Below are 8,004 nucleotides of genomic sequence, written 5' to 3'. Positions count from 1 at the left end.
ATTAATTAAAGATACATCGTGAACAAGCTCAATTAGTTGTGTTACCGTGCGCATTCCTTTGTGGAAACCATGCTGACAATCTGCTAGCATTTCTTTCTGTTCATGATATTTGGTTACCTGCTTTAAGATAGTGTGTCCTAGAAATTTACAGACTGTGCGTGTTAGTCAGATTGCTATCTAGTTAGCGGGTTCTGTTTTACTTCCCGATTTAAGAATTGGTTTTACTTTAGCTGTTTTCGGATCCTTAGGGAGAGTGCCTGATCACATTTATTTGTTAAAAATTATTTTCTACTTAGCCAACCACTCAGCATACCTGTGAAGGAATGCATTTTGTATAATATCAGGTCCGGGTGTTTTCTTTGGTTCTAAGTAGTAGGTCAAGTATGCTTGTTTCGGTTAGCATAAGCGGCTGTAGTTACTTATTTATAGAGAAGCCTGCTTCCATGAATTACGCTTACTAAGTTTATTTTTTCTGGTTGGTATGTAAATGGTTATACAATAGGACATAATCACGTGAAACACGAGCCACAATGTATCGATGTCCGCACTGCTGTTATGTCAAACTTGCAAGAACAAGTTGCAAGAACAAGAACAAGCGACGATTTTCTGAGAAGTAACGATGTCATGGAGGGGTATAGTGCAATAGGTTATTTTGTGATCAGAAATACCATCTAGTAGACTTAATTTAGTTTCGTCATTTGTGAAGTGAGTGCTCAGGAATATTAGATCTAGTATGGAACAGCTGGATCCCTGTTCACGTGTAGATTCAGTTACACATTGAGTAAGGTTCAACGATAACATAAAACCCCGTAACACATACACACAGGGTGAGATGATGCTATATTATGTGCCACTTCACTTCAGGAACATTAAAATCACCTGCGATCATTATTCTGAGCCCTGATGCTTACTGCTCAGTGTATTCATGCAACCTGCGCATATTGTCGACACCAGAAGGAGGACTGCTATAGACGCAGCCTACGACTATAGTGCAGGATGCGAAACGCAGTTTACAGAAGATAGCCTCAACGTCCGCAACATCGGGTAACACTAAAAACAGGATTGCTTTCTTTACCAGAATGGCCACGACTCCGCCTCGTGTCGTCCGGTCTTTCCGGATGATAGCGTAGTTGGGAGGGGCTATCTCAACACCTTTAATATCAGATGTTAGCCAAATTTCTGTTAGCGTTAGAAAGTCAAGTTCATATGCGATATGCAAGGCTTCAAGGGAATCGGTTTTTGTCTCAATATGCTGTGGGAAGGGAAGCGTAGCAGGGGGTGACAGAAAGTTAGGTGGGCGTATGAGATAAAGAAGTTTTGCAGGGACAACATGGCCCCAATTATTACATGACCGGGGTAGTTGGAGAAATAAGATGAGAAGTAGACGCAGTGGGCGTAGCAGGTTGATGATGATGATGATAATGATGATGATGATGATGATGATAATGCGGGCATTTATGTTCAAAAATGATAAGTCTGATATCAAGTTCAGCGGAAACGCAGGCTTCAAGAGCCGCATGGCTGGTTTTTTGGATCAGGTTTGGCGCAACCAGATTTCAAAGCGGCTATATTATTATTTTCCTCATCCCAGTAGACCACATCGCCATTTATTCACAGTTTATCTTAAACTGATTCATTTTGTCACCGCCATTTTTTCCTTCATTTGGCAGAAGTCCACAACTTTCTTCTTAAATCTCGTACGTGAGGCGAAACATCTTAGGAGATCGAAAAAGCCAACCCCTTTGGTTTGAAACATTTCCTCAAGATTCTAGTTTTGTCTCTAAAATCGAGAAGTTCAAAATTTATTGGTCTTGTTTTAATGATATTTGGCCTGCCCAATCTATGAACGCGTTCGTTACTTACAGCTTCAAGTTTCAGGACATTTCTGACATTTTTTTTATTTACTGCAAGTTCTAGTGCGTCTTCATTTTGTTTGCTATATTCTGTCACACCATACACAATTAACTTTGATCGTCTGGGGACATTCTTACAAGGCCATCTAGTCTTGGTTCTATTGTTGAAACGACTTTCTGTACATTAGTGACCATTTCCGCGCAAGACGAAATTTTTTATGCGAAGCATATTACGAGGGCTCAACCCAGCTCCTCAGGCGCGGCGGTGACCATGAAATCACGTGACACCGTGACGTCACGACAGAGGAGAAGTGGCTTTGGCTCAACTCTTGCAAGACGGGCTGGGTGGGAATCGAACCAGGGTCTCCGGAGTGTGGGACGGAGACGCTACCACTGAGCCACGAGTACAACGCTTCAAAGCGGTACAAAAGCGCCTCTAGTGAATGCGGTGTTGCCTTAGAAACGCGCTGTTTCTAAGGCGTGCGTCTCTTGCTCAGGCGCACATTTCGTTGCCGCGCCGAACGCTGCTTTGCTCGACGCTCACCGCGTCCAATGCGGGGCGCGTAGTCGCTGCCCTGTAGCCCATTGTCTTACACCCCTTGGCGGGTCGACGGGAACGCTGTCGCGTTCCACTCTTGAAGGCGAAGAAGTAATGCATGAGTTGTTTCTTCGTCTAGCCGAACCAGATATAGCCAAGCAACAGCAGTTCACCAGGCTAAACAGTGGTTCAACAACTAAAATAAAGGCTAGTATGCTTCGCATCCTGGGCTTAACCTTACCTAAGCCACAGCCATTTTTTTTTGTCTAGGGTTGTAAGTTGCTCCAGTTTCTTGTATATTGCAGTCAGGCGCTGTTCCTTCATTTTTTTTTTAGATCATTCAGAATTTGTTGTAGTTGCCGTGAAATTTCACGTGCATCAGTGCCCGTGCTTGTTACTATAACTCCCGCTAATAGCAATAATTTGACGAGATGCACCGTATAAAAATTAGTTCACACGGCAGCTCAGGGCACGTCAGCATATTTAAACGAAGTTCGTTGGAATGCCTGCAATGTTTAATGTGTTCTCTTGCCTGCGCGATGAACACAAACATGTCATCCATGTGCCCTTACAGGCAGCTGCCGCGCCTTATGGCCCGCGGAAACATGTCGTCCCTTCTTATGGCACAGGACGCTTGACGCGCCACCAACGTGGAGTTGACGTTCGAACTGGCGCTCGGAGTGGTCGATGAAGTGTGCTGATAGAATGGGCTCTTGCTGTGCGGTACCAGCAGAACTGTCTCGGTGGTGTATCGGTCCGGAAGTGGATGCGCAGCATGCACGTTTTTCATCTGTAGGCTTCGTCTCTAACCGAGGCCATGGTCTGCCGCTATCAGCAGCAGGGTTGCGGCTATCTGGGCGATGAACACAAACGGGTTGTCCATGCGCCCTTGCCGCCATCCGCCGCCCCCTATGCCGAAATAAGCACCAAATGCGGCGGATGCACAAAATGAAATGTATTATTAGCAGCAATTTCACGAGGACGAAAGCGATGTATGATGCTTATCGAGGAAGGTACACGGTGATGACAGGTGGGAGCACAAAAAATAACGACAGATATTCTTTTCTACCTCAGTGACACATGGAACACACGCATTCTGGAGTATTGGCCCAGAACGGGCGCAGCCACAGTGGAACATACCAAATGGCTAAATCAAACAAAGCAAATTAAATCAAAGAATCTGAAAAATAAACTTGAAGGACGCTAAGCTTCACTTTTAGAAGTGGAACGCGATAGCATTAAAACATCCTTGACTGCTTCTCATGCTTCCTGGGAAATGCAGCTTATGTAACTGTAATGTTTACTTGGAAGCGCTGGTGGCGGACGCTATGCACGAACGCGAGCTTTCTGGTAGAAACGCGGCCTCTTGCGTGAGCTACGTTTCGGTGGAGGCGAGCGCCATCTGGAGGTGTTGCAAGGAACCGGGCGCCCTGCTTTATGACCTTCGAGATTTGGCGCGCACGAATCTGTGAAGCCATTGTCGCTCTATGAATGGCAGAAACGCTGGAATAGCGGTTCGGGTTTTAAAGCGAAGCTTTCCATGTCTCACTGATTCATCCATGAGCGCCGAAAACGCACTGCATGAAAGTCAACTTACACATCTGGGTAAAACGCTACAGCTTACATTCGCAGTACCACGCCAGCGTCGACTGGCCGGCCGGTCAGTGCCTGATAACGGCGCGAAGTTACGAGCTCGGCCAGAGTAGCGCAGGCGCACAAAGTTAACTCGAAGCACAAATTCTGTCTGTTAGGCATGACAACACCTCTGTCACTTATAACTGAACTTTCTTGCTTATCGGAAGCAGCAAGTGCGCGTGAACGCGGGCTTGTTTCAGGATCTGGGGAAACAAAAAAAAAATTTGAGGACGCTTAAGCTTCGCCTTCAAGAGTGGGACGCGACAGCGTTCCCGTCGACCCGCCAAGGGGTATAAGACAATGCGCTACGGCACAGCAATCACTTACGATGCGCCCCGCATCGGACTTAGCGCCCACCTATCACGCGGTGAGCGTGGAGCGTTCGGCGCGGCAACGAAACGTGCGCCTGAGCGAACGAAACGAACCAAAGAACTCGGTGTCTCGGAGGGGAAACGATCTACGCCAGCCAAACGACGCGATCGGCACGGGCAGAGAGATAGATAGTAATCTAAACCGGAAGCACGGCGAAGCGTCGTCAGGGGAGAGGCAGTCCCGCGACGCGCCTGGCAGCGGTCCCAATGCGCGCGCGGCGCGCCTCCTGTCGGGGCAGCGCCGTACATTGAGAGGAGGGGGTCTTCTGTGTTTGCCGCAAGATGGCTCTGCGTGTGCGGAAAGCGCAGAAGAAATGCAGCGGAAACGCACTTCGCAACTCGTGTAATTGTGACTTCTGTACGTTACATGTTCATAATTACCGATATACACCGCAGTATAACTTTCCACGGCTCGTTTCGAAGGCAACACCGCATTCACTAGAGGCGCGTTTGCACCGCTTGGAAGCATCGAACTCGTGGCTGAGTGGTAGCGTCTCCGTCTCACACTCCGGAGACCTGGGTTCGATTCCCACCGGGCCAATCTTGGAAGTTGCTTTTTATTTATGAAGCGCCTGCCGTGATTTATCGCTCACGGTCAACGCCGCCGACGCCGACACCCGACGCCGACGACACCGGCTTTTCTGCGACACGAGCTCCTTAACGCTATCGCGTTAATAAACTGACTCTCTATGCCGCCCCTGCGAAAGTGGATTTCCAGTGAAACTGGTGAAAACCACCATTACAACTGCTCAGGGGAGTATGCAATGGTTTATGGCTTCAGAGTAATGGTAGTAATCCTATTTTAGAGTATGCTATTTTAGAGGAGTCGTAGTAATGGGAGTAATTGTCATTTATGCAGCACGCCGCCGCCCATAGCAGTGCCGCAACAATATTGAAATCAGTTGATAGGCTTGTTTTTACATACTAAAGGCTAGGAACGTCACTCCCCCCGTAGCAAGGTGCTATCGCCGCAGCAGCATGCTCAACAGTAATCTTTACCGGCAAACGTATGCGGGGAACGCTACGTTCTTCGCGTTGCATGTAGGCGCAGGAGCGCCTTATCATTAGTTATGTGGTTCCGATGCTTGTTTTGAGCTTGTTCTTAATTAAAACGTATGCTTTTCTGTATGTTGTATACGTGATTTCAAAAAATATACGTACTGTTCGCTTCACTTTGTTGACAGATTGTAGCCTCTGCCTTATGGAGGTATGAACCATTGCATTTCGGGCCGCGAGCCTACATTGCTTGTAGGCGCAGGAGCGCCTTGTCGTCAATTATGTGGTTTCGATGTTTGTTTTTGAGCTTCTTCTTTGATAAAACATATGCTGTTATGTATGTTGTAGGCATGATTCCAAAGAATATAATGTACTGTTTGTTCACTTTACTTCCTCTGCCTTACGGGGGTTTGAGCCATTGAATTTGGGGATATCAGCCATAGATAATAGGTTTCTAGAAATCTCGGGATCATAGCCATGGACAGCTTCGCTCTAATAATTGAGCTGAATTGAGTCCGTGTATTGTAGGGCAAATGAGCAGTGTACAGTTAAGAGTTACAGAATGGGTGCCAATGGAAGGGATGTACAGGCAAAGACGGCAGAAAGTTGAAGTGAAGAAATGAGGAAATTTGCAGGCGCCAGTTCGCATCAACTAGCGCAAGAGAGGGCTAATTGGAGGTCGCTGAAGGAGGCATTCGTCCTGCAGTGGACATTAAACAATATGATGATGATGGTGCTGCTGGGGATGAAGATGATGCTGATGATGATTGTGTGATGACAATGACAATGAAAGTCTTGCTGCCATAAGCTAGTGCTGTTGGTCAGCGCTTTTGTTGTCTCCCTATAAGTACTTGTCCTGCTTCGCCATCTCGCGCGGGAGGTTCGTAGGAAACCAACCCATTATCGCCGCCACCTTATTTGACCGTGTAAAGCACTTCTCCAACGGATGTGTATGTGCACACTGAACGCATGGACTTCTTTTTTGTGTTAAGCACGTGTAAGAAGTTATAGTAAGGTGCGTTAGTTTTGCACGTGTAACGGCTTTCCAAGCATCCTCCCTGAAGTCGCATATGAGATCATTTTGTACTGCACGGTACACAAGAATGTCTACGGGTCACATTGATGCTGAATTTGTCCATCTGCGAAAGCGTCGAGTCTGCTTTGTCGCGTAAAATATAACCGCGTGCTGCAGGCTACGATTATGATAATGTAATAAGAAATGCTTTCGCAGTTCTTAAAATGAATGTGTTGAAGAAATTATCAGCACTGAGCTCTCGCCTATGTTTTTGCAACTACTTTTCAACACATGTGCTCAACATAAATTTAATGTCAGAATATATAGCTAACGTTCACTGTATAGCCGTTTAAGCAGCTGGAGAAAATACCGGAGGAGCAGTTCATCTTTCTGAGAAAATGAAGGAAGGTGCTTTGCTTATATAAATGACCGAATGTTCAACGACCCTTATTCGTTCGACCAAATACGTGGTGATTTGTTCGTTGTACGAACCGAATAAGTGTATATAAAGAAACCTATCGGCAACATAGAAATGTAGCAAAAGAAGGCAAGGACCCCGTAATGCACAAGTCGCCGCTACATAGGCAAAATAATAAACAAAAGTAATTGCCGCTTCAGCAGCTTCACTGAGATTGCGAAAGTCTTGCACGATCTCTGCGCATAACGATGCGAGAAGACATGAAAATATTGTCCAACTACTTGGCATGACCATAGATTTGCAAATAACAATTTGCCGCTTTTGGCGAACAGGTTCTGCCACTGCTTATAAACAATATGTGATTCCATTACAAAAGCGGTGTTGCGTATAGGTTGGTTACCATAAATTTAGCTCAGTTCCCCATTCTCTCCCGCTTTGTCAGTGAAGAGTGCACCTTCACTGCACTGACAATCCCGCTTAAACAGCGCGTTATACAGTACCCCGTGCTATACACTCTAATTTCGGTAATAACGAATCAAATACAGCACGGCAACTGTGGAGCACTTGGAAAGAGCAGGCTGTAGTCTACCTTTGACTCTTCTGAAGGTTTGTCTCTTTGATCGAGAACGAAACCGCACGTTACGAATGCTGGCAGCCCGCCCCAGCAAATCAATGAATACGCTGACCAAAGCACGAAGCTATACCGAGAATATACTATATACTGACTTCGTCTCTACATCGGTAGGAGAAAGAGTTCGCGCGCGACCGCAGAGATGGAGTCGACAGAAGGAGTGGATTCGCGGTGTCGGCGTAATGAACAAAGACTCTTCACGGAAGGCTAGCGCAGCTAGTTGGGCTGTCTTGTGGACCAACGATTCGGCGGCTCGGTGTGCGACTGATCAATGAGCCTGAGGATTCCCTTGAACCTCTGCCCTTCCGTTGAAAGGTTCGGCTTCCGCGTTTACAGAGCCCTTCGCGCTGAGGACGTTTCTTTGCTGTACAGGTGGCAATCCCTACGGGACCCTTTGATTGCGACCCACATGGCTTTACCGATCCACTTGTGAGGTCACGCTCCCCACCGAGGTGGCATGGTTGCTATGCTAAGTATACAATGAGCTGGTTCTTTTTCTTGCGCTTACAGCTGTCTTATTCGTGCACCAACTTTTCTCGCAGTAGCT

The sequence above is a fragment of the Dermacentor albipictus genome, chromosome 4 (assembly GCF_038994185.2).
Source record: "Dermacentor albipictus isolate Rhodes 1998 colony chromosome 4, USDA_Dalb.pri_finalv2, whole genome shotgun sequence".
Taxonomy (NCBI): domain Eukaryota; kingdom Metazoa; phylum Arthropoda; class Arachnida; order Ixodida; family Ixodidae; genus Dermacentor; species Dermacentor albipictus.
The sequence above is the reverse complement of the archived record's forward strand: the minus strand, read 5'-3'. Positions refer to the sequence as shown.